Source organism: Gorilla gorilla, chromosome 18 (genome assembly GCF_029281585.2).
Source record: "Gorilla gorilla gorilla isolate KB3781 chromosome 18, NHGRI_mGorGor1-v2.1_pri, whole genome shotgun sequence".
NCBI lineage: Eukaryota > Metazoa > Chordata > Mammalia > Primates > Hominidae > Gorilla > Gorilla gorilla.
Genome location: NC_073242.2, coordinates 73,136,474 through 73,162,245, shown reverse-complemented (window position 1 = coordinate 73,162,245; position 25,772 = coordinate 73,136,474).

Here is a 25,772-nt window from a genome sequence, read left to right as displayed (position 1 = left end):
GTTACTGGGAATTCTTCTGTCTAGCATTAGATGAAGAATTCCCATTTCCATCGAAATCCTCAAAGAGGTCCAAATATCCACTTGCAGACCTTACAAACAGAGTGTTTCCAAACTTCTCTATTGAAAGAAAGGTTAAACTCTGTGAGTGGAACGCACACATCACAAAGTGGTTTCTGAGAATGATTCTCTCTAGTTTTTATACAAAGATATTTCCTTTTCTACCGTTGGCCACAAAGCGCTTGAAATCTCCACTTGCAAATTCCACAGAAAGAGGGTTTCAAATCTGTTCTGTCTAAAGGAAGGATCAACTCTGTGAGTTGAACACACGCAACCCAAAGAAGTTACTGAGAATTCTTCTGTGTAGCATTAGATGAAAAAATCCCGTTTACAACGAAATCCTCAAAGAGGTCTAAATATACACTTGCTGACCTTACACACAGAGTGTTTCCAAACTGCTCTATGAAAAGAAAGGTTAAACTCTGTGAGGGGAATGCACACAACACGAAGTGATTTCTGAGAATGATTCTCTCTAGTTTTTATACGAAGATATTTCCTTTTCTACCGTGGAACCGAAAGCGCTTGAAATCTCCACTTGCAAATTCCACAAAAAGAGGGTTTCAAATCTGCTCTGCCTAAAGGAAGGTTCAACTCTGTGAGTTGAACACACGCAACCCAAAGAAGTTACTGAGAATTCTTCTGTCTAGCATTAGATGAAAAAATCCCGTTTCCAACGAAATCCTCAAAGAGGTCCAAACATCCACTTGCAAACTTTAGAAACAGAGTGTTTCCAAACTGCTCTATGAAAAGAAAGCTTAAACTCTGTGAGTGGAACGCACGCATTACAAACTGGTTTCTGAGAATGATTCTCTCTAGTTTTTATACGAAGATATTACCTTTTCTACCGTGGAACCCAAAGCGCTTGAAATCTCCACTTGCAAATTCCACAAAAGAGGGTTTCAAATCTGCTCTGTCTAAAGGAAGTTTCAACTCTGTGAGTTGAACACATGCAACCCAAAGAAGTTACCTAGAGTTCTTCTGTCTAGAATTAGATGAAAAAATCCCGTTTCAAATGAAATTCTCAAAGAGTTCTAAATATACACTTGCAGACCTTACAAACAGAGTGTTTCCAAACTGCTCTACGAAAAGAAAGGTTAAACTCTGTGAGTGGAACGCACACAACACAAAGTGGTTTCTGAGAATGATTCTCTCTAGTTTTTATACGAAGATATATCCTTTTCTACCGTTGGCCCAAAAGTGCTTGAAACCTCAATTTGCAAATTCCACAAAAAGAGGGTTTCAAATCTCCTCTGTCTAAAGAAAGGTACAACTCTGTGAGTTGAACACACATAACCCAAAGAAGTTACTTAGAGTTCTTCTGTCTAGAATTAGATGAAGAAATCCCGTTTCCAGTGAAATCCTCAGAGAGGTCCAAATATCCACTTGCAGTCAATACAAACAGAGTGTTTCCAAACTGCTCTATGAAAAGAAAGGTTAAACTCTGTGAGTGGAACGCACACAACACAAAGTGGTTTCTGAGAATGATTCTCTCTAGTTTTTGTACGAAGATATTTCCTTTTCTACCGTTGGCCACAAAGCGCTTGAAATCTCCACTTGCAAATTCCACAAAAAGAGGGTTTCAAATCTGCTCTGTCTAAAGGAAGGTTCAACTCTGTGAGTTGAACACACGCAACCCAAAGAAGTTACTGAGAATTCTTCTGTCTAGTATTAGATGAAGAAATCCCGTTTCCAACGAAATCCTCAAAGAGGTCCAAATATACACTTGCAGACCTTACAAACAGAGTGTTTCCAAACTGCTCTATGAAAAGAAAGGTTAAACTCTGTGAGTGGAACGCACACAACACAAAGTGGTTTCTGAGAATGATTCTCTCTAGTTTTTATACGAAGATATTTCCTTTTCTACCGTTGGCTGCTAAGCGCTTGAAATCTCCACTTGCAAATTCCACAAAAAGAGGGTTTCAAATCTGCTCTGTCAAAAGGAAGGTTCAACTCTGTGAGTTGAACACATGTAACCTAAAGGAGTTACTTAGAGTTCTTCTGTCTAGCATTGGATGAAGAAATCCCGTTTCCAACGGAATTATCCAAGAGGTCCAAATATCCACTTGCAGACTATACAAACAGAGCGTTTCCAAAGCGCTCTATTGAAAGAAAGGTTAAACTCTGTGTGTGGAACGCACACATCACAAAGTGGTTTCTGAGAATGATTCTCTCAAGTTTTTATACGAAGATATTTCCTTTTCTACCGTAGGCCCCAAAGCGCTTGAAATCTCCACTTGCAAATTCCACAAAAAGAGGGTTTCAAATCTGCTCTGTCTAAAGGAAGGTTCAACTCTGTGAGTTGAACACATGTAACCCAAAGAAGTTACTTAGAGTTCTTCTGTCTAGAATTAGATGAAGAAATACCGTTTCCAAAAAATCCTCAAAGAGTTCCAAATATCCACTTGCAGACTATACAAACAGAGTCTTTCCAAACTGCTCTATTGAAAGAAAGGTTAAACTCTGTGAGTGGAACGCACACATCACAAAGTGATTTCTGAGAATGATTCTCTCTAGTTTTTATACAAATATACTTCCTTTTCTACCGTTGTCCCCAAAGCGCTTGAAATCTCCACTTGCAAGTTCCACAAAAACAGGGTTTCAAATCTGCTCTGTCTAACGGAAGGTTCAACTCTGTGAGTTGAACACACACAACCCAAAGAAGTTACTGAGAATTCTTCTGTCTAGCACTAAATGAAGAAATACCCTTTCGAACGAAATCCTCAAAGAGGTCCAAATATCCACTTGCAGACTATACAAACAGAGTGTTTCCAAACTGCTCTATTGAAAGAAAGGTTAAACTCTGTGAGTGGAATGCACACAACACAAGTGGTTTCTGAGAATGATTCTCTCTAGTTTTTATACGAAGATATTTCCTTTTCTACCGTTGGCCCCTAAGCACTTGAAATCCACTTGCAAATTCCACAAAAAGAGGGTTTCAAATCTGCTCTGTCTAAAGGAAGGTTCAACTCTGTGAGTTGAACACACGCAACCAAAAGAAGTTACTGAGAATTCTTCTGTCTAGCATTAGATGAAAAAATCCCGTTTCCAACGAAATCCTCAAAGAGGTCCAAACATCCACTTGCAAACTTTAGATACAGAGTGTTTCCAAACTGCTCTATGAAAAGAAAGCTTAAACTCTGTGAGTGGAACGCACGCATTACAAAGTGGTTTCTGAGAATGATTCTCTCTAGTTTTTATACGAAGATATTACCTTTTCTACCGTGGAACCCAAAGCGCTTGAAATCTCCACTTGCAAATTCCACAAAAGAGGGTTTCAAATCTGCTCTGTCTAAAGGAAGGTTCAACTCTGTGAGTTGAACACATGCAACCCAAAGAAGTTATCTAGAGTTCTTCTGTCTAGAATTAGATGAAAAAATCCCGTTTCAAATGAAATTCTCAAAGAGTTCTAAATATACACTTGCAGACCTTACAAACAGAGTGTTTCCAAACTGCTCTATGAAAAGAAAGGTTAAACTCTGTGAGTGGAACGCACACAACACAAAGTGGTTTCTGAGAATGATTCTCTCTAGTTTTTATACGAAGATATATCCTTTTCTACCGTTGGCCCAAAAGTGCTTGAAACCTCAATTTGCAAATTCCACAAAAAGAGGGTTTCAAATCTGCTCTGTCTAAAGAAAGGTTCAACTCTGTGAGTTGAACACACATAACCCAAAGAAGTTACTTAGAGTTCTTCTGTCTAGAATTAGATGAAGAAATCCCGTTTCCAGTGAAATCCGCAAAGAGGTCCAAATATCCACTTGCAGTCAATACAAACAGAGTGTTTCCAAACTGCTCTATGAAAAGAAAGGTTAAACTCTGTGAGTGGAACGCACACAACACAAAGTGGTTTCTGAGAATGATTCTCTCTTGTTTTTGTACGAAGATATTTCCTTTTCTACCGTTGGCCACAAAGCGCTTGAAATCTCCACTTGCAAATTCCACAAAAAGAGGGTTTCAAATCTGCTCTGTCTAAAGGAAGGTTCAACTCTGTGAGTTGAACACACGCAACCCAAAGAAGTTACTGAGAATTCTTCTGTCTAGTATTAGATGAAGAAATCCCGTTTCCAACGAAATCCTCAAAGAGGTCCAAATATCCACTTGCAGATTTTACAAACAGGGTGTTTGCAAAATGCTCTATGAAAAGAAAGGTTAAACTCTGTGAGTGGAACGCACACATGACAAAGTGGTTTCTGAGAATGATTCTCTATAGTTTTTATACGAAGATATTTCCTTTTCTACCGTTGGCCCCAAAGCGCTTTAAATCTCCACTTTCAGATTCCACAAAAAGAGGGTTTCAAATCTGCTCAGTCTAAAGGAAGGTTCAACTCTGTGAGTTGAACACACGCAACCAAAAGAAGTTACTGAGAATTCTTCTGTCTAGCATTAGATGAAAAAATCCCGTTTCCAACGAAATCCTCAAAGAGGTCCAAATATCCACTTGCAGACTTTACAAACAGAGTGTTTCCAAACTGCTCTATTGAAAGAAAGGTTAAACTCTGTGAGTGGAACGCACACATGACAAAGTGGTTTCTGAGAATGATTCTCTCTAGTTTTTATATGAAGATATTTCCTTTTCTACTGTTGGCCCCCAAGCGCTTGAAATCTCCACTTGCAAACTCCACAAAAAGAGGGTTTCAAATCTGCTCAGTCTAAAGGAAGGTTCAACTCTGTGAGTTGAACACACGCAACCAGAAGATGTTACTGGGAATTCTTCTGTCTCGCATTAGATGAAGAATTCCCATTTCCAACGAAATCCTCAAAGAGGTTCAAATATCCACTTGCAGACTATACAAACAGAGTGTTTCCAAACTGCTCTATTGAAAGAAAGGTAAAACTCTGTGAGTGTAACCCACACAACACAAAGTGGTTTCTGAGAATGATTCTCTCTAGTTTTTATACGAAGATATTTCCTTTTCTACCGTAGGCCCCAAAGCGCTTGAAATCTCCACTTGCAAATTCCACAAAAAGAGGGTTTCAAATCTGCTCTGTCTAAAGGAAGGTTCAACTCTGTGAGTTGAACACACGCAACCCAAAGAAGTTACTGAGAATTCTTGTGTCTAGCTTTAGATGAAGAAATCCCGTTTCCAACGAAATCCTCAAAGAGGTCCAAATATTCACTTGCAGACTTTACAAACAGAGTGTTTCCAAACTGCTCTATTGAAAGAAAGGTTAAACTCTGTGAGTGGAACGCACACAACACCATGTGGTTTGTGAGAATGATTCTCTCTAGTTTTTATACGAAGATATTACCTTTTCTACCGTTGGCCCCCAAGCGCTTGAAATCTCCACTTGCAAATTCCACAAAAAGAGGGTTTCAAATCTGCTCAGTCTAAAGGAAGGTTCAACTCTGTGAGTTGAACACACGCAACCAAAAGAAGTTACTGGGAATTCTTCTGTCTAGCATTAGATGAAGAATTCCCATTTCCATCGAAATCCTCAAAGAGGTCCAAATATCCACTTGCAGACCTTACAAACAGAGTGTTTCCAAACTTCTCTATTGAAAGAAAGGTTAAACTCTGTGAGTGGAACGCACACATCACAAAGTGGTTTCTGAGAATGATTCTCTCTAGTTTTTATACAAAGATATTTCCTTTCTACCGTTGGCCACAAAGCGCTTGAAATCTCCACTTGCAAATTCCACAGAAAGAGGGTTTCAAATCTGTTCTGTCTAAAGGAAGGATCAACTCTGTGAGTTGAACACACGCAACCCAAAGAAGTTACTGAGAATTCTTCTGTGTAGCATTAGATGAAAAAATCCCGTTTACAACGAAATCCTCAAAGAGGTCTAAATATACACTTGCTGACCTTACACACAGAGTGTTTCCAAACTGCTCTATGAAAAGAAAGGTTAAACTCTGTGAGGGGAATGCACACAACACAAAGTGATTTCTGAGAATGATTCTCTCTAGTTTTTATACGAAGATATTTCCTTTTCTACCGTGGAACCGAAAGCGCTTGAAATCTCCACTTGCAAATTCCACAAAAAGAGGGTTTCAAATCTGCTCTGCCTAAAGGAAGGTTCAACTCTGTGAGTTGAACACACGCAACCCAAAGAAGTTACTGAGAATTCTTCTGTCTAGCATTAGATGAAAAAATCCCGTTTCCAACGAAATCCTCAAAGAGGTCCAAACATCCACTTGCAAACTTTAGAAACAGAGTGTTTCCAAACTGCTCTATGAAAAGAAAGCTTAAACTCTGTGAGTGGAACGCACGCATTACAAACTGGTTTCTGAGAATGATTCTCTCTAGTTTTTATACGAAGATATTACCTTTTCTACCGTGGAACCCAAAGCGCTTGAAATCTCCACTTGCAAATTCCACAAAAGAGGGTTTCAAATCTGCTCTGTCTAAAGGAAGTTTCAACTCTGTGAGTTGAACACATGCAACCCAAAGAAGTTACCTAGAGTTCTTCTGTCTAGAATTAGATGAAAAAATCCCGTTTCAAATGAAATTCTCAAAGAGTTCTAAATATACACTTGCAGACCTTACAAACAGAGTGTTTCCAAACTGCTCTACGAAAAGAAAGGTTAAACTCTGTGAGTGGAACGCACACAACACAAAGTGGTTTCTGAGAATGATTCTCTCTAGTTTTTATACGAAGATATATCCTTTTCTACCGTTGGCCCAAAAGTGCTTGAAACCTCAATTTGCAAATTCCACAAAAAGAGGGTTTCAAATCTCCTCTGTCTAAAGAAAGGTACAACTCTGTGAGTTGAACACACATAACCCAAAGAAGTTACTTAGAGTTCTTCTGTCTAGAATTAGATGAAGAAATCCCGTTTCCAGTGAAATCCTCAGAGAGGTCCAAATATCCACTTGCAGTCAATACAAACAGAGTGTTTCCAAACTGCTCTATGAAAAGAAAGGTTAAACTCTGTGAGTGGAACGCACACAACACAAAGTGGTTTCTGAGAATGATTCTCTCTAGTTTTTGTACGAAGATATTTCCTTTTCTACCGTAGGCCACAAAGAGCTTGAAATCTCCACTTGCAAATTCCACAAAAAGAGGGTTTCAAATCTGCTCTGTCTAAAGGAAGGTTCAACTCTGTGAGTTGAACACACGCAACCCAAAGAAGTTACTGAGAATTCTTCTGTCTAGTATTAGATGAAGAAATCCCGTTTCCAACGAAATCCTCAAAGAGGTCCAAATATACACTTGCAGACCTTACAAACAGAGTGTTTCCAAACTGCTCTATGAAAAGAAAGGTTAAACTCTGTGAGTGGAACGCACACAACACAAAGTGGTTTCTGAGAATGATTCTCTCTAGTTTTTATACGAAGATATTTCCTTTTCTACCGTTGGCTGCTAAGCGCTTGAAATCTCCACTTGCAAATTCCACAAAAAGAGGGTTTCAAATCTGCTCTGTCAAAAGGAAGGTTCAACTCTGTGAGTTGAACACATGTAACCTAAAGGAGTTACTTAGAGTTCTTCTGTCTAGCATTGGATGAAGAAATCCCGTTTCCAACGGAATTATCCAAGAGGTCCAAATATCCACTTGCAGACTATACAAACAGAGCGTTTCCAAAGCGCTCTATTGAAAGAAAGGTTAAACTCTGTGTGTGGAACGCACACATCACAAAGTGGTTTCTGAGAATGATTCTCTCAAGTTTTTATACGAAGATATTTCCTTTTCTACCGTAGGCCCCAAAGCGCTTGAAATCTCCACTTGCAAATTCCACAAAAAGAGGGTTTCAAATCTGCTCTGTCTAAAGGAAGGTTCAACTCTGTGAGTTGAACACATGTAGCCCAAAGAAGTTACTTAGAGTTCTTCTGTCTAGAATTAGATGAAGAAATACCGTTTCCAAAAAATCCTCAAAGAGTTCCAAATATCCACTTGCAGACTATACAAACAGAGTCTTTCCAAACTGCTCTATTGAAAGAAAGGTTAAACTCTGTGAGTGGAACGCACACATCACAAAGTGATTTCTGAGAATGATTCTCTCTAGTTTTTATACAAATATACTTCCTTTTCTACCGTTGTCCCCAAAGCGCTTGAAATCTCCACTTGCAAGTTCCACAAAAACAGGGTTTCAAATCTGCTCTGTCTAACGGAAGGTTCAACTCTGTGAGTTGAACACACGCAACCCAAAGAAGTTACTGAGAATTCTTCTGTCTAGCACTAAATGAAGAAATACCCTTTCGAACGAAATCCTCAAAGAGGTCCAAATATCCACTTGCAGACTATACAAACAGAGTGTTTCCAAACTGCTCTATTGAAAGAAAGGTTAAACTCTGTGAGTGGAATGCACACAACACAAAGTGGTTTCTGAGAATGATTCTCTCTAGTTTTTATACGAAGATATTTCCTTTTCTACCGTTGGCCCCTAAGCACTTGAAATCCACTTGCAAATTCCACAAAAAGATGGTTTCAAATCTGCTCTGTCTAAAGGAAGGTTCAACTCTGTGAGTTGAACACACGCAACCAAAAGAAGTTACTGAGAATTCTTCTGTCTAGCATTAGATGAAAAAATCCCGTTTCCAACGAAATCCTCAAAGAGGTCCAAACATCCACTTGCAAACTTTAGAAACAGAGTGTTTCCAAACTGCTCTATGAAAAGAAAGCTTAAACTCTGTGAGTGGAACGCACGCATTACAAAGTGGTTTCTGAGAATGATTCTCTCTAGTTTTTATACGAAGATATTACCTTTTCTACCGTGGAACCCAAAGCGCTTGAAATCTCCACTTGCAAATTCCACAAAAGAGGGTTTCAAATCTGCTCTGTCTAAAGGAAGGTTCAACTCTGTGAGTTGAACACATGCAACCCAAAGAAGTTATCTAGAGTTCTTCTGTCTAGAATTAGATGAAAAAATCCCGTTTCAAATGAAATTCTCAAAGAGTTCTAAATATACACTTGCAGACCTTACAAACAGAGTGTTTCCAAACTGCTCTATGAAAAGAAAGGTTAAACTCTGTGAGTGGAACGCACACAACACAAAGTGGTTTCTGAGAATGATTCTCTCTAGTTTTTATACGAAGATATATCCTTTTCTACCGTTGGCCCAAAAGTGCTTGAAACCTCAATTTGCAAATTCCACAAAAAGAGGGTTTCAAATCTGCTCTGTCTAAAGAAAGGTTCAACTCTGTGAGTTGAACACACATAACCCAAAGAAGTTACTTAGAGTTCTTCTGTCTAGAATTAGATGAAGAAATCCCGTTTCCAGTGAAATCCGCAAAGAGGTCCAAATATCCACTTGCAGTCAATACAAACAGAGTGTTTCCAAACTGCTCTATGAAAAGAAATGTTAAACTCTGTGAGTGGAACGCACACAACACAAAGTGGTTTCTGAGAATGATTCTCTCTAGTTTTTGTACGAAGATATTTCCTTTTCTACCGTTGGCCACAAAGCGCTTGAAATCTCCACTTGCAAATTCCACAAAAAGAGGGTTTCAAATCTGCTCTGTCTAAAGGAAGGTTCAACTCTGTGAGTTGAACACACGCAACCCAAAGAAGTTACTGAGAATTCTTCTGTCTAGTATTAGATGAAGAAATCCCGTTTCCAACGAAATCCTCAAAGAGGTCCAAATATCCACTTGCAGATTTTACAAACAGGGTGTTTGCAAAATGCTCTATGAAAAGAAAGGTTAAACTCTGTGAGTGGAACGCACACATGACAAAGTGGTTTCTGAGAATGATTCTCTATAGTTTTTATACGAAGATATTTCCTTTTCTACCGTTGGCCCCAAAGCGCTTTAAATCTCCACTTTCAGATTCCACAAAAAGAGGGTTTCAAATCTGCTCAGTCTAAAGGAAGGTTCAACTCTGTGAGTTGAACACACGCAACCAAAAGAAGTTACTGAGAATTCTTCTGTCTAGCATTAGATGAAAAAATCCCGTTTCCAACGAAATCCTCAAAGAGGTCCAAATATCCACTTGCAGACTTTACAAACAGAGTGTTTCCAAACTGCTCTATTGAAAGAAAGGTTAAACTCTGTGAGTGGAACGCACACATGACAAAGTGGTTTCTGAGAATGATTCTCTCTAGTTTTTATATGAAGATATTTCCTTTTCTACCGTTGGCCCCCAAGCGCTTGAAATCTCCACTTGCAAACTCCACAAAAAGAGGGTTTCAAATCTGCTCAGTCTAAAGGAAGGTTCAACTCTGTGAGTTGAACACACGCAACCAGAAGATGTTACTGGGAATTCTTCTGTCTCGCATTAGATGAAGAATTCCCATTTCCAACGAAATCCTCAAAGAGGTTCAAATATCCACTTGCAGACTATACAAACAGAGTGTTTCCAAACTGCTCTATTGAAAGAAAGGTAAAACTCTGTGAGTGTAACCCACACAACACAAAGTGGTTTCTGAGAATGATTCTCTCTAGTTTTTATACGAAGATATTTCCTTTTCTACCGTAGGCCCCAAAGCGCTTGAAATCTCCACTTGCAAATTCCACAAAAAGAGGGTTTCAAATCTGCTCTGTCTAAAGGAAGGTTCAACTCTGTGAGTTGAACACACGCAACCCAAAGAAGTTACTGAGAATTCTTGTGTCTAGCTTTAGATGAAGAAATCCCGTTTCCAACGAAATCCTCAAAGAGGTCCAAATATTCACTTGCAGACTTTACAAACAGAGTGTTTCCAAACTGCTCTATTGAAAGAAAGGTTAAACTCTGTGAGTGGAACGCACACAACACCATGTGGTTTGTGAGAATGATTCTCTCTAGTTTTTATACGAAGATATTACCTTTTCTACCGTTGGCCCCCAAGCGCTTGAAATCTCCACTTGCAAATTCCACAAAAAGAGGGTTTCAAATCTGCTCAGTCTAAAGGAAGGTTCAACTCTGTGAGTTGAACACACGCAACCAAAAGAAGTTACTGGGAATTCTTCTGTCTAGCATTAGATGAAGAATTCCCATTTCCATCGAAATCCTCAAAGAGGTCCAAATATCCACTTGCAGACCTTACAAACAGAGTGTTTCCAAACTTCTCTATTGAAAGAAAGGTTAAACTCTGTGAGTGGAACGCACACATCACAAAGTGGTTTCTGAGAATGATTCTCTCTAGTTTTTATACAAAGATATTTCCTTTTCTACCGTTGGCCACAAAGCGCTTGAAATCTCCACTTGCAAATTCCACAGAAAGAGGGTTTCAAATCTGTTCTGTCTAAAGGAAGGATCAACTCTGTGAGTTGAACACACGCAACCCAAAGAAGTTACTGAGAATTCTTCTGTGTAGCATTAGATGAAAAAATCCCGTTTACAACGAAATCCTCAAAGAGGTCTAAATATACACTTGCTGACCTTACACACAGAGTGTTTCCAAACTGCTCTATGAAAAGAAAGGTTAAACTCTGTGAGGGGAATGCACACAACACAAAGTGATTTCTGAGAATGATTCTCTCTAGTTTTTATACGAAGATATTTCCTTTTCTACCGTGGAACCGAAAGCGCTTGAAATCTCCACTTGCAAATTCCACAAAAAGAGGGTTTCAAATCTGCTCTGCCTAAAGGAAGGTTCAACTCTGTGAGTTGAACACACGCAACCCAAAGAAGTTACTGAGAATTCTTCTGTCTAGCATTAGATGAAAAAATCCCGTTTCCAACGAAATCCTCAAAGAGGTCCAAACATCCACTTGCAAACTTTAGAAACAGAGTGTTTCCAAACTGCTCTATGAAAAGAAAGCTTAAACTCTGTGAGTGGAACGCACGCATTACAAACTGGTTTCTGAGAATGATTCTCTCTAGTTTTTATACGAAGATATTACCTTTTCTACCGTGGAACCCAAAGCGCTTGAAATCTCCACTTGCAAATTCCACAAAAGAGGGTTTCAAATCTGCTCTGTCTAAAGGAAGTTTCAACTCTGTGAGTTGAACACATGCAACCCAAAGAAGTTACCTAGAGTTCTTCTGTCTAGAATTAGATGAAAAAATCCCGTTTCAAATGAAATTCTCAAAGAGTTCTAAATATACACTTGCAGACCTTACAAACAGAGTGTTTCCAAACTGCTCTACGAAAAGAAAGGTTAAACTCTGTGAGTGGAACGCACACAACACAAAGTGGTTTCTGAGAATGATTCTCTCTAGTTTTTATACGAAGATATATCCTTTTCTACCGTTGGCCCAAAAGTGCTTGAAACCTCAATTTGCAAATTCCACAAAAAGAGGGTTTCAAATCTCCTCTGTCTAAAGAAAGGTACAACTCTGTGAGTTGAACACACATAACCCAAAGAAGTTACTTAGAGTTCTTCTGTCTAGAATTAGATGAAGAAATCCCGTTTCCAGTGAAATCCTCAGAGAGGTCCAAATATCCACTTGCAGTCAATACAAACAGAGTGTTTCCAAACTGCTCTATGAAAAGAAAGGTTAAACTCTGTGAGTGGAACGCACACAACACAAAGTGGTTTCTGAGAATGATTCTCTCTAGTTTTTGTACGAAGATATTTCCTTTTCTACCGTTGGCCACAAAGCGCTTGAAATCTCCACTTGCAAATTCCACAAAAAGAGGGTTTCAAATCTGCTCTGTCTAAAGGAAGGTTCAACTCTGTGAGTTGAACACACATAACCCAAAGAAGTTACTGAGAATTCTTCTGTCTAGTATTAGATGAAGAAATCCCGTTTCCAACGAAATCCTCAAAGAGGTCCAAATATACACTTGCAGACCTTACAAACAGAGTGTTTCCAAACTGCTCTATGAAAAGAAAGGTTAAACTCTGTGAGTGGAACGCACACAACACAAAGTGGTTTCTGAGAATGATTCTCTCTAGTTTTTATACGAAGATATTTCCTTTTCTACCGTTGGCTGCTAAGCGCTTGAAATCTCCACTTGCAAATTCCACAAAAAGAGGGTTTCAAATCTGCTCTGTCAAAAGGAAGGTTCAACTCTGTGAGTTGAACACATGTAACCTAAAGGAGTTACTTAGAGTTCTTCTGTCTAGCATTGGATGAAGAAATCCCGTTTCCAACGGAATTATCCAAGAGGTCCAAATATCCACTTGCAGACTATACAAACAGAGCGTTTCCAAAGCGCTCTATTGAAAGAAAGGTTAAACTCTGTGTGTGGAACGCACACATTACAAAGTGGTTTCTGAGAATGATTCTCTCAAGTTTTTATACGAAGATATTTCCTTTTCTACCGTAGGCCCCAAAGCGCTTGAAATCTCCACTTGCAAATTCCACAAAAAGAGGGTTTCAAATCTGCTCTGTCTAAAGGAAGGTTCAACTCTGTGAGTTGAACACATGTAACCCAAAGAAGTTACTTAGAGTTCTTCTGTCTAGAATTAGATGAAGAAATACCGTTTCCAAAAAATCCTCAAAGAGTTCCAAATATCCACTTGCAGACTATACAAACAGAGTCTTTCCAAACTGCTCTATTGAAAGAAAGGTTAAACTCTGTGAGTGGAATGCACACATCACAAAGTGATTTCTGAGAATGATTCTCTCTAGTTTTTATACAAATATACTTCCTTTTCTACCGTTGTCCCCAAAGCGCTTGAAATCTCCACTTGCAAGTTCCACAAAAACAGGGTTTCAAATCTGCTCTGTCTAACGGAAGGTTCAACTCTGTGAGTTGAACACACGCAACCCAAAGAAGTTACTGAGAATTCTTCTGTCTAGCACTAAATGAAGAAATACCCTTTCGAACGAAATCCTCAAAGAGGTCCAAATATCCACTTGCAGACTATACAAACAGAGTGTTTCCAAACTGCTCTATTGAAAGAAAGGTTAAACTCTGTGAGTGGAATGCACACAACACAAAGTGGTTTCTGAGAATGATTCTCTCTAGTTTTTATACGAAGATATTTCCTTTTCTACCGTTGGCCCCTAAGCACTTGAAATCCACTTGCAAATTCCACAAAAAGAGGGTTTCAAATCTGCTCTGTCTAAAGGAAGGTTCAACTCTGTGAGTTGAACACACGCAACCAAAAGAAGTTACTGAGAATTCTTCTGTCTAGCATTAGATGAAGAATTCCCATTTCCAACGAAATCCTCAAAGAGGTCCAAATATCCACTTGCAGAGTATACAAGCACCGTGTTTCCAAACTGCTCTATTGAAAGAAAGGTTAAACTCTGTGAGTGGAACGCACACAACACAAAGTGGTTTCTGAGAATGATTCTCTCTAGTTTTTATACGAAGATATTTCCTTTTCTACCGTTGGCCCCTAAGCACTTGAAATCCACTTGCAAATTCCACAAAAAGAGGGTTTCAAATCTGCTCTGTCTAAAGGAAGGTTCAACTCTGTGAGTTGAACACACGCAACCCAAAGAAGTTACTGAGAATTCTTCTGTCTAGCATTAGATGAAGAAAGCCCGTTTCCAACGAAATCCTCAAAGGGGTCCAAATATCCACTTGCAGACTTTACAAACAGGGTGTTTGCAAAATGCTCTATGAAAAGAAAGGTTAAACTCTGTGAGTGGAACGCAGACATGACAAAGTGGTTTCTGAGAATGATTCTCTCTAGTTTTTATACGAATATATTTCCTTTTCTACCGTGGGCCACAAAGCGCTTGAAATCTCCACTTGCAAATTCCACAAAAACAGGGTTTCAAATCTGCTCTGCCTAAAGGAAGGTTCAACTCTGTGAGTTGGACACATGCAACCCAACGAAGTTACTGAGAATTCTTCTGTCTAGCATTAGATGAAGAAATCCCGTTTCCAACGAAATCCTCAAACAGGTCCAAATATCCACTTGCAGACTTTACAAACAGAGTGTTTCCAAACTGCTCTAAGAAAAGAAAGGTTAAACTCTGTGAGTGGAACGCACACAACACAAACTGGTTTCTGAGAATGATTCTCTCTAGTTTTTATACAAAGATATTTCCTTTTCTACCGTTGGCCACAAAGCGCTTGAAATCTCCACTTGCAAATTCCACAAAAAGAGGGTTTCAAATCCGTTCTGTCTAAAGGAAGGATCAACTCTGTGAGTTGAACCCACGCAACCCAAAGAAGTTACTGAGAATTCTTCTGTCTAGCATTAGATGAAAAAATCCCGTTTCCAACGAAATCCTCAAAGAGGTCTAAATATACACTTGCTCACCTTACACACAGAGTGTTTCCAAACTGCTCTATGAAAAGAAAGGTTAAACTCTGTGAGGGGAATGCACACAACACAAAGTGATTTCTGAGAATGATTCTCTCTAGTTTTTACACGAAGATATTTCCTTTTCTACCGTGGAACCAAAAGCGCTTGAAATCTCCACTTGCAAATTCCACAAAAAGAGGGTTTCAAATCTGCTCTGTCTAAAGGAAGGTTCAACTCTGTGAGTTGAACACACGCAGCCCAAAGAAGTTACTGAGAATTCTTCTGTCTAGCATTAGATGAAAAAATCCCGTTTCCAACGAAATCCTCAAAGAGGTCCAAATATCCACTTGCAGACTTTACAAACAGAGTGTTTCCAAACTGCTCTATTAAAAGAAACGTTAAACTCTGTGAGTGGAACGCACACAACACAAAGTGGTTTCTGAGAATGATTCTCTCTAGTTTTTATACGAAGATATTTCCTTTTCTACCGTCGGTCCCAAAGCGCTTGAAATCTCCACTTGCAAATTCCACAAAAAGAGGGTTTCAAATCTGCTCTGCCTAAAGGAAGGTTCAACTCTGTGAGTTGAACACACGCAACCCAAAGAAGTTACTGAGAATTCTTCTGTCTAGCATTAGATGAAAAAATCCCGTTTCCAATGAAATCCTCAAAGAGGTCCAAATATCCACTTGCAGACTTTACAAACAGAGTGTTTCCAAACTGCTCTATGAAAAGAAAGCTTAAACTCTGTGAGTGGAACGCACGCATTACAAAGTGGTTTCTGAGAATGATTCTCTCTAGTTTTTATACGAAGATATTTCCTTTTCTACCGTGGAACCCAAAGCGATTGAAATCTCCACTTGCAAATTCCACAAAAAGAGGATTTCAAATCTCCTCTGTCTAAAGGAAGGTTCAACTCTGTGAGTTGAACACACGCAACCCAAAGAAGTTTCTGAGAATTCTTCTGTCTAGCATTAGATGAAGAAACCCCGTTTCGAACGAAATGCTCAAAGAGGTCAAAATATCCACTTGCAGACTATACAAACAGAGTGTTTCCAAACTGCTCTATGAAAAGAAAGGTTAAACTCTGTGAGTGGAATGGACACAACACAAAGTGGTTTCTGAGAATGATTCTCTCAAGTTTTTATACGAAGATATTTCCATTTCTACCGTTGGCCCCAAAGAGCTTGAAATCACCACTTGCAAATTCCACAAAAAGTGGGTTTCAAATCTTCTCAGTCTAAAGGAAGTTTCAACTCTGTGAGTTGAACACACGCAACCCAAAGAATTTACTGAGAATTCAACTGTCTAGCATTAGATGAAGAAATCCCTTTTCCAATGAAATCCTCAAAGAGGTCCAAATATCCACTTGCAGACTTTACAAACAGAGTGTTTCCAAACTGCTCTATTAAAAGAAACATTAAACTCAGTGAGTGGAACGCACACAACACAAAGTGGTTTCTGAGAATGATTCTCTCTAGTTTTTATACGAAGATATTTCCTTGTCTACCGTTGGCCCCAAAGCGCTTAAAATCTCCACTTGCAAATTCCACAAAATGAGGGTTTCAAATCTGCTCAGTCTAAAGGGAGGTTCAACTCTGTGAGTTGAACACACGCAACCCAAATAATTTACTGAGAATTCTTCTGTCTAGCATTAGATGAAGATATCCCATTTCCAATGAAATCCTCAAAGAGGTCCAAATATCCACTTGCAGACATTACAAACAGAGTGTTTCCAAACTGCTCTATGAAAAGAAAGATTAAACTCTGTGAGTGGAACGCACGCATTACAAAGTGCTTTCTGAGAATGATTCTCTCTAGTTTTTATACGAAGATATTTCCTTTTCTACCGTTGGCCCCAAAGCGCTTGAAATCTCCAATTGCAAATTCCACAAAAAGAGGGTTTCAAATCTGCCCAGTCTAAAATAAGGTTCAACTCTGTGAGTTGAACACACGCAACCCAAAGAAGTTACTGAGAATTCTTCTGTCTAGCATTAGATGAAGAAATCCCGTTTCCAACCAAATCTTCAAACAGGACCAAATATCCACTTGCAGACTTTACAAACAGAGTGTTTCCAAACTGCTCTATGAAAAGAAAGGTTAAACTCTGTGAGTGGAACGCACACAACACAAAGTGGTTTCTGAGAATGATTCTCTCTAGTTTTTATACGAAGATATTTCCTTGTCTACCGTTGGCCCCAAAGTGCTTGAAATCTCCACTTGCAAATTCCACAAAATGAGGTTTTCAAATCTACTCAGTCTGAAGGAAGGTTCAACTCTGTGAGTTGAACACACGCAACCGAAAGAAGTTACTGAGAATTCTTCTGTCTAGCATTAGATGAAAAAATCCCGTTTCCAACGAAATCCTCAAAGAGGTCAAAATATCCACTTGCAGACTTTACAAACAGAGTGTTTCCAAATGCTCTATGAAAAGAAAGGTTAAACTCTGTGAGTGGAACGCACACAACACAAAGTGGTTTCTGAGAATGATTCTCTCTAGTTTTTATACGAAGATACTTCCTTTTCTGCCGTTGGCCCCAAAGAGCTTGAAATCTCCACTTGCAAATTCCACAAAAAGAGGGTTTCAACTCTGCTCTGTCTAAAGGAATGTTCAACTCTGTGAGTTGAACACACGTAACACGAAGGAGTTACCTAGAGTTCTTCTGTCTAGCATTAGATGAAGAAATCCCGATTCCAACGAAATCCTTAAAGTGCTCCAAATATCCACTTGCAGACTATACAAACAGAGTCTTTCCAAAGTGCTCTATTGAAAGAAAGGATAAACTCTGTGAGTGGAACACAAACATCACAATGTTATTTCTGAGAATTATTCACTCTAATTTTTATATGAATATAATTCCTTTTCTACCGTTGTCCACAAAGCGCTTGAAATCTCCACTTGCAAATTCCACAAAAAGAGGGTTTCAAATCGGCTCTGCCTAAAGGAAGTTTCAACTCTGTGAGTTGAACACACGCAGCCCAACGATGTTACTGAGAATTCTTCTGTGTAGCATTAGATGAAACATTCCCGTTTCCAACGAAATCCTCAAAGAGGTCCAAATATCCACTTGCAGACTTTACAAACAGAGTGTTTCCAAACTGCTCTATGAAAAGAAAGGTTAAACTCTGTGAGTGGAACGCACACAACACAAAGTGGTTTCTGAGAATGATTCTCTCTAGTTTTTATACGAAGATATTTCCTTTTCTACCGTTGGCCCCAAAGCGCTTGAAATCTCCACTTGCAAATTCCAGAAAAAGAGGGTTTCAAATCTGCTGTGTCTAAAGGAAGGTTCAACTCCGTGAGTTGAACACAGGTAACCCAAAGGAGTTACTTAGAGTTCTTCTGTCTAGCATTAGATGAAGAAATCCCGATTCCAAAGAAATCCTTAAAGTGCTCCAAAAATACACTTGCAGACCTTACAAACAGAGTGTTTCCAAACTGCTCTATGAAAAGAAAGGTTAAACTCTGTGAGTGGAATGCACACAACACAAAGTGGTTTCTGAGAATGATTCTCTCTAGTTTTTATACGAAGATATATCCTTTTCTACCGTAGGCCCCAAAGCTCCTGAAACCTCAATTTGCAAATTCCACAAAAAGAGGGTTTCAAATCTGCTCTGTCTAAAGGAAGGTTCAATTCTGTGAGTTGAACACACGTAACCCAAAGAAGTTACTTAGAGTTCTTCTGTCTAGAATTAGATGAAGAAATCCCGTTTCCAATGAAATCCTCAAAGAGGTCCAAATATCCACTTGCAGACTATACAAACAGAGTCTTTCCAAACTGCTCTATTGAAAGAAAGGTTAAACTCTGTGAGTGGAACGCACACATGACAAAGTGGTTTCTGAGAATGATTCTCTCTAGTTTTTATATGAAGATATTTCCTTTTCTACCGTTGGCCCCAAAGCGCTTGAAATCTCCACTTGCAAATTCCACAAAAAGATTGTTTCAAATCTGCTCAGTCTAAAGGAAGGTTCAACTCTGTGAGTTGAACACACACAACCCAAAGAAGTTACTGAGAATTCTTCTGTCTAGCATTAGATGAAGAAATCCCGTTTCCAACGAAATCCTCAAAGAGGTCCCAATATCCACTTGCAGACTTTACAAACAGAGTGTTTCCAAACTGCTCTATGAAAAGAAAGTTTAAACTCTGTGAGTGGAACGCACACAACACAAAGTGGTTTCTGAGAATGATTCTCTCTAGTTTTTATACGAAGATATTTCCTTGTCTACCGTTGGCCCCAAAGCGCTTAAAATCTCCACTTGCAAATTCCACAAAATGAGGGTTTCAAATCTGCTCAGTCTAAAGGGAGGTTCAACTATGTGAGTTGAACACACGCAACCCAAAGAATTTACTGAGAATTCTTCTGTCTAGCATTAGATGAAGATATCCCTTTTCCAATGAAATCGTCAAAGAGGTCCAAATATCCACTTGCAGACTTTACAAACAGAGTGTTTCCAAACTGCTCTATGAAAAGAAAGCTTAAACTCTGTGAGTGGAACGCACGCAATACAAAGTGGTTTCTGAGAATGATTCTCTCTAGTTTTTTTACGAAGATATTTCGTTTTCTACCGTTGGCCCCAAAGCGCTTGAAATCTCCACTTGCAAATTCCACAAAAAGAGGGTTTCAAATCTGCTCTGCCTAAAGGAAGGTTCAACTCTGTGAGTTGAACACACGCAGCCCAAAGAAGTTACTGAGAATTCTTCTGTCTAGCATTAGATGAAAAAATTCCGTTTCCAACGAAATCCTCAAAGAGGTCCACAAATCCACTTGCAGACTTTACAAACAGAGTGTTTCCAAACTGCTCTATGAAGAGAAAGGTTAAACTCTGTGAGTGGAACGCACACAACACAAAGTGGTTTCTGAGAATGATTCTCTCTAGTTTTTATACGAAGATATTTCCTTTTCTACCGTTGGCCCCAAAGCGCTTGAAATCTCCACTTGCAAATTCCACAAAAAGAGGGTTTCAAATCTGCTCTGTCTAAAGGAAGGTTCAACTCTGTGAGTTGAACACAGGTAACCCAAAGGAGTTACTTAGAGTTCTTCTGTCTAGCATTCGATGAAGAAATCCCGATTCCAACGAAATCCTTAAAGTGCTCCAAATATCCACTTGCAGACTATAAAAACAGAGTCTTTCCAAACTGCTCTATTGAAGGAAAGTTTAAACTCTGTGAGTGGAACGTACACATGACAAAGTGGTTTCTGAGAATGATTCTCTCTAGTTTTTATATGAAGATATTTCCTTTTCTACCGTTGGCCCCAAAGCGCTTGAAATCTCCACTTGCAAATTCCACAAAATGAGGGTTTCAAATCTGCTCAGTCTAAAGGGAGGTTCAACTCTGTGAGTTGAACACACGCAGCCCAAAGAAGTTACTGAGAATTCTTCTGTCTAGCATTAGATGAAGAAATCCCGTTTCCAACGAAATCCTCAAAGAGGTCCAAATATCCACTTGCAGACTTTACAAACAGAGTGCTTCCAAACTGCTCTATGAAAAGAAAGGTTAAACGCTGTGAGTGGAACGCACACATCACAAAGTGGTTTCTGAGAATGATTCTCTCTGGTTTTTATACGAAGATATTTCCTTTTCTGCCTTTGGCCCCAAAGCAGTTGAAATCTCCACTTGCAAATTCCACATAAAGAGGGTTTCAAATCTCCTCAGTCTAAAGGAAGGTTCAACTCTGAGAGTTGAACACAAGCAACCCAAAGAAGTTACTCAGAATTCTTCGGTCTAGCATTAGATGAAGAAATCCCTTTTCCAACGAAATCCTCAAAGAGGTCCAAAGATCCACTTGCAGACTTTACAAACAGAGTGTTTCCAAACTGCTCTATGAAAAGAAACGTTAAACTCTGTGTGTGGAACGCACACATCACAAAGTGGTTTCTGAGAATGATTCTCTCTAGTTTTTATACGAAGATATTTCCTTTTCAACCGTTGGCCCCAAAGCGCATGAAATCTCCACTTGCAAATTCCACAAAAAGAGGGTTTCAAATCTGCTCTGTCTAAAGTAAGGTTCAACTCTGTGAGTTGAACACACGCAACCCAAAAAAGATACTGAGAATTCTTCTGTCTAGCATTAGATGAAGAAATCCCGTTTCCGACGAAATCCTCAAAGAGGTCCAAATATCCACTTGCAGACTTTACAAACAGAGTGTTTCCCAACTGCTCTATGAAAAGAAAGGTTAAACTCTGTGAGTGGAATGCACACAACACAATGTGGTTTCTGAGAATGATTCTCTGTAGTTTTTAAACGAAGATATTTCCTTTTCAACCGTTGGCCCCAAAGCTCTTGAAATCTCCACTTGCAAATTCCACAAAAAGAGGGTTTCAAATCAGCTCTGTCAAAAGGAAGGTTTAACTCGGTGAGTTGAACACACGCAACCCAAAGAAGTTACTGAGAATTCTTCTGTCTAGCATTAGATGAAGAAATCCTGTTTCCAACGAAATCCTCAAAGAGGTCCAAAGATCCACTTGCAGACTTTACAAACATGGTGTTTCCAAACTGCTCTATGAAAAGAAAGGTTAAACTCTGTGAGTGGAACGCACACATGACAAAGCGGTTTCTGAGAATGATTCTCTCTAGTTTTTATATGAAGATATTTCCTTTTCAACCGTTGGCCCCCAAGCGCTTGAAATCTCCACTTGCAAATTCCACAAAAAGAGGGTTTCAAATCTGCTCTGTTTAAAGGAAGGTTCAACTCTGTGAGTTGAACAAACGCAACCAAAAGAAGTTACTGAGAATTCTTCTGTCTAGCATTAGATGAGGAAATCCCGTTTCAAGGAAATCCTCAAAGACGTCCAAAGATCCACTTGCAGACTTTGCAAACAGAGTGCTTCCAAACTGCTCTATGAAAGGAAAGGTTTAACTCTGTGAGTTGAACGCACACATGACAAAGTGGTTTCTGAGAATGATTCTCTCTAGTTTTTATACGAAGATATTTCCTTTTCTACCGTTGACCCCAAAGCGCTTGAAATCTCCAATTGCAAATTCCACAAAAAGAGGGTTTCAAATCTCCTCAGTCTAAAGGAAGGTTCAACTCTGTGAGTTGAACACACACAACCGAAAGAATTTACTGAGAATTCTTCGGTCTAGCATTAGATGAAGAAATCCCGTTTCCAACGAAATCCTCAAAGAGGTCCAAATATCCACATGCAGACTTTACAAACAGAGTGTTTCCAAACTGCTCTATAGAAAGAAAGGTTAAACACAGTGAGTGGAACGGACACATCACAAAGTGGTTTGTGAGAATGATTCTCTCTAGGTTTTATACGAAGATATTTCCTTCTCTACCGTTGGCCCCAAAGCGCTTGAAATCTCCACTTGCAAATTCCACAAAAAGAGGGTTTCAAATCTGCTCTGTCTAAAGGAAGGTTCATATCTGTTAGTTGAACACACGCAACCCAAAGAAGTTACTGAGAATTCTTCTGTCTAGCATTAGATGAAGAAATCCCGTTTCCGACGAAATCTTCAAAGAGGTCCAAATATCCACTTGCAGACTTTACAAACAGAGTGTTTCCAAACTGCTCTATGAAAAAAAAGCTTAAACTCTGTGAGTGGAACGCACACAACACAATGTGGTTTCTGAGAATGATTCTCTCTACTTTTTAAACGAAGATATTTCCTTTTCAACCGTTGGCCCCAAATCTCATGAAATCTCCACTTGCAAATTTCACAGAAAGAGGGTTTCAAATCTGCTCTGTCTATAGAAAGGTTCAACTCTGTGAGTTGAACACACGCAACCGAAAGAAGTTACTGAGAATTCTTCTGTCTAGCATTAGATGAAGAAATGCTGTTTCCAACACAATCCTTAAAGAGGTCCAAAGATCCATTTGCAGACTTTACAAACATGGTGTTTCCAAACTGCTCTATGAAAAAAAAGGTTAAACTCGGTGAGTGGAACGCACACATGACAAAGTGGTTTCTGAGAATGATTCTCTCTAGTTTTTATACGAAGATATTTCCTTTTCAACCGTCGGCCCCCAAGTGCTTGAAATCTCCACTTGCAAATTCCACAAAAAGAGGGTTTCAAATCTGCTCAGTCTAAAGGAAGGTTCAACTCTGTGAGTTGAACACACGCAACCAAAAGAAGTTACTGAGAATTCTTGTGTCTAGCATTAGATGAGGAAATCCCGTTTGCAACGAAATACTCAAAGAGGTCCAAATATCCACTTGCAGACTTTACAAACAGAGTGTTTCCAAACTGCTCTATGAAAAGAAAGGTTAAACTCTGTGAGTGGAACGCACACATGACAAAGTGGTTTCTGAGAATGATTCTCTCTAGTTTTTATATGAATATATTTCCTTTTCTACCGTTGGCCCCAAAGCGCTTGAAATCTCCACTTGCAAATTCCACAAAAAGAGGGTTTCAAATCTGCTCTGTCTAAAGGAAGGTTCAACTCTGTGAGTTGAACACAAGCAACCCAAAGAAGTTACTGAGAATTCTTCTGTCTAGCATTAGATGAAGAAATCCCGTTTCCGACGAAATCCTCAAAGAGGTCCAAATATCCACTTGCAGACTTTACAAAGAGAGTGTTTCCAAACTGCTCTATGAAAAGAAAGCTTAAACTCTGTGAGTGGAATGCACACAACACAATGTGGTTTCTGAGAATGTTTCTCTCTAGTTTTTAAACGAAGATATTTCCTCTTCAACCGTTGGCCCCAAAGCTCTTGAAATCTCCACTTGCAAATTACACAAAAAGAGGGTTTCAAATCAGCTCTGTCAAAAGGAAGGTTTAACTCTGTGAGTTGAACACACGCAACCCAAAGAAGTTACTGAGAATTCTTCTGTCTAGCATTAGATGAAGAAATCCCGTTTCCAACGAAACCTTCAAACAGGTCCAAATATCCACTTGCAGACTTTACAAACAAAGTATTTCCAAACTGCTCTATGAAAAGAAAGGTTAAACTCTGTGAGTGGAATGCACGCATTACAAAGTGGTTTCTGAGAATGATTCTCTCTAGTTTTTATATGAAGATATTTCCTTTTCTACATTTGGCCCCAAAGCGCTTGAAATCTCCACTTGCAAATTCCACAAAAAGAGGGTTTCAAATCTGCTCTGCCTAAAGGAAAGTTCAACTCTGTGAGTTGAACACACGCAGCCCAAAGAAGTTACTGAGAATTCTTCTGTCTAGCATTAGATGAAGAAATCCTGTTTCCAACGAAATCCTCAAAGAGGTCCAAAGGTCCACTTGCAGACTTTACAAACAAGGTGTTTCCAAACTGCTCTATGAAAAGAAAGGTTAAACTCTGTGAGTGGAACGCACACATGACAAAGCGGTTTCTGAGAATGATTCTCTCTAGTTTTTATACGAAGATATTTCCTTTTCAACAGTTGGCCCTCAAGCGCTTGAAATCTCCACTTGCAAATTCCACAAAAAGAGGGTTTCAAATCTGCTCTGTCTAAAGGGAGGTTCAACTCTGTGAGTTGAACAAACGCAACCAAAAGAAGTTACCGAGAATTCTTCTGTCTAGCATTAGATGAGGAAATCCCGTTTCAAGGAAATCCTCAAAGAGGTCCAAAGATCCACTTGCAGACTTTGCAAACAGAGTGCTTCCAAACTGCTCTACGAAAAGAAAGCTTAAACTCTGTGAGTTGAACGCACACATGACAAAGTGGTTTCTGAGAATGATTGTCTCTAGTTTTTAAACGAAGATATTTCCTTTTCTACCATTGGCCCCAAAGCACTTGAAATCTCCACTTGCAAATTCCACAAAAAGTGGGTTTCAAATCTCCTCAGTCTAAAGGAAGGTTCAACTCTGTGAGTTGAACACACACAACCCAAATAATTTACTGAGAATTCTTCGGTCTAGCATTAGATGAAGAAATCCCGTTTCCAACGAAATCCTCAAAGAGGTGCAAATATCCACTTGCAGACTTTACAAACATGGTGTTTCCAAACTGCTCTATTGAAAGAAAGGTTAAACTCAGTGAGTGGAACGCACACATCACAAAGTGGTTTCTGAGAATGATTCTCTCTAGGTTTTATACGAAGATATTTCCTTTTCTACCGTTGGCCCCAAAGCGCTTGAAATCTCCACTTGCAAATTCCACAAAAAGAGGGTTTCAAATCTACTCTGTCTAAAGGAAGGATCAACTCTGTGAGTTAAACACACGCAACCCAAAGAAGTTACTGAGAATTCCTCTGTCTAGCGTTAGATGAAAAAATCCCGTTTCCAACGAAATCCTCAAAGAGGTCTAAATATACACTTGCAGACCTTACAGAGTGTTTCCAAACTGCTCTATGAAAAGAAAGGTTCAACTCTGTGAGTGGAACGCACACAAAACGAAGTGGTTTCTGAGAATGATTCTCTCAAGTTTTTATACGAAGATATATCCTTTTCTACCGTAGGCCCCAAAGCGCTTGAAACCTCAAATTGCAAATTCCACAAAAAGAGGGTTTCAAATCTGCTCTGTCTAAAGGAAGGTTCAACTCTGTGAGTTGAACACACGTAACCCAAAGATGTTACTTAGAGTTCTTCTGTCTAGAATTAGATGAAGAAATCCCGTTTCCAGTGAAATCCTCAAAGAGGTCCAAATATCCACTTGCAGTCTATACAAACAGAGTGTTTCCAAACTGCTCTATTGAAAGAAAGGTTAAACTCTGTGAGTGGAATGCACACAACACAAAGTGATTTCTGAGAATGATTCTCTCTAGTTTTCATACGAAGATATTTCCTTTTCTACCGTTGGCCCCAAAGCGCTTGAAATCTCCACTTGCAAATTCCACAAAAAGAGGGTTTCAAATCTGCTCTGACTAAA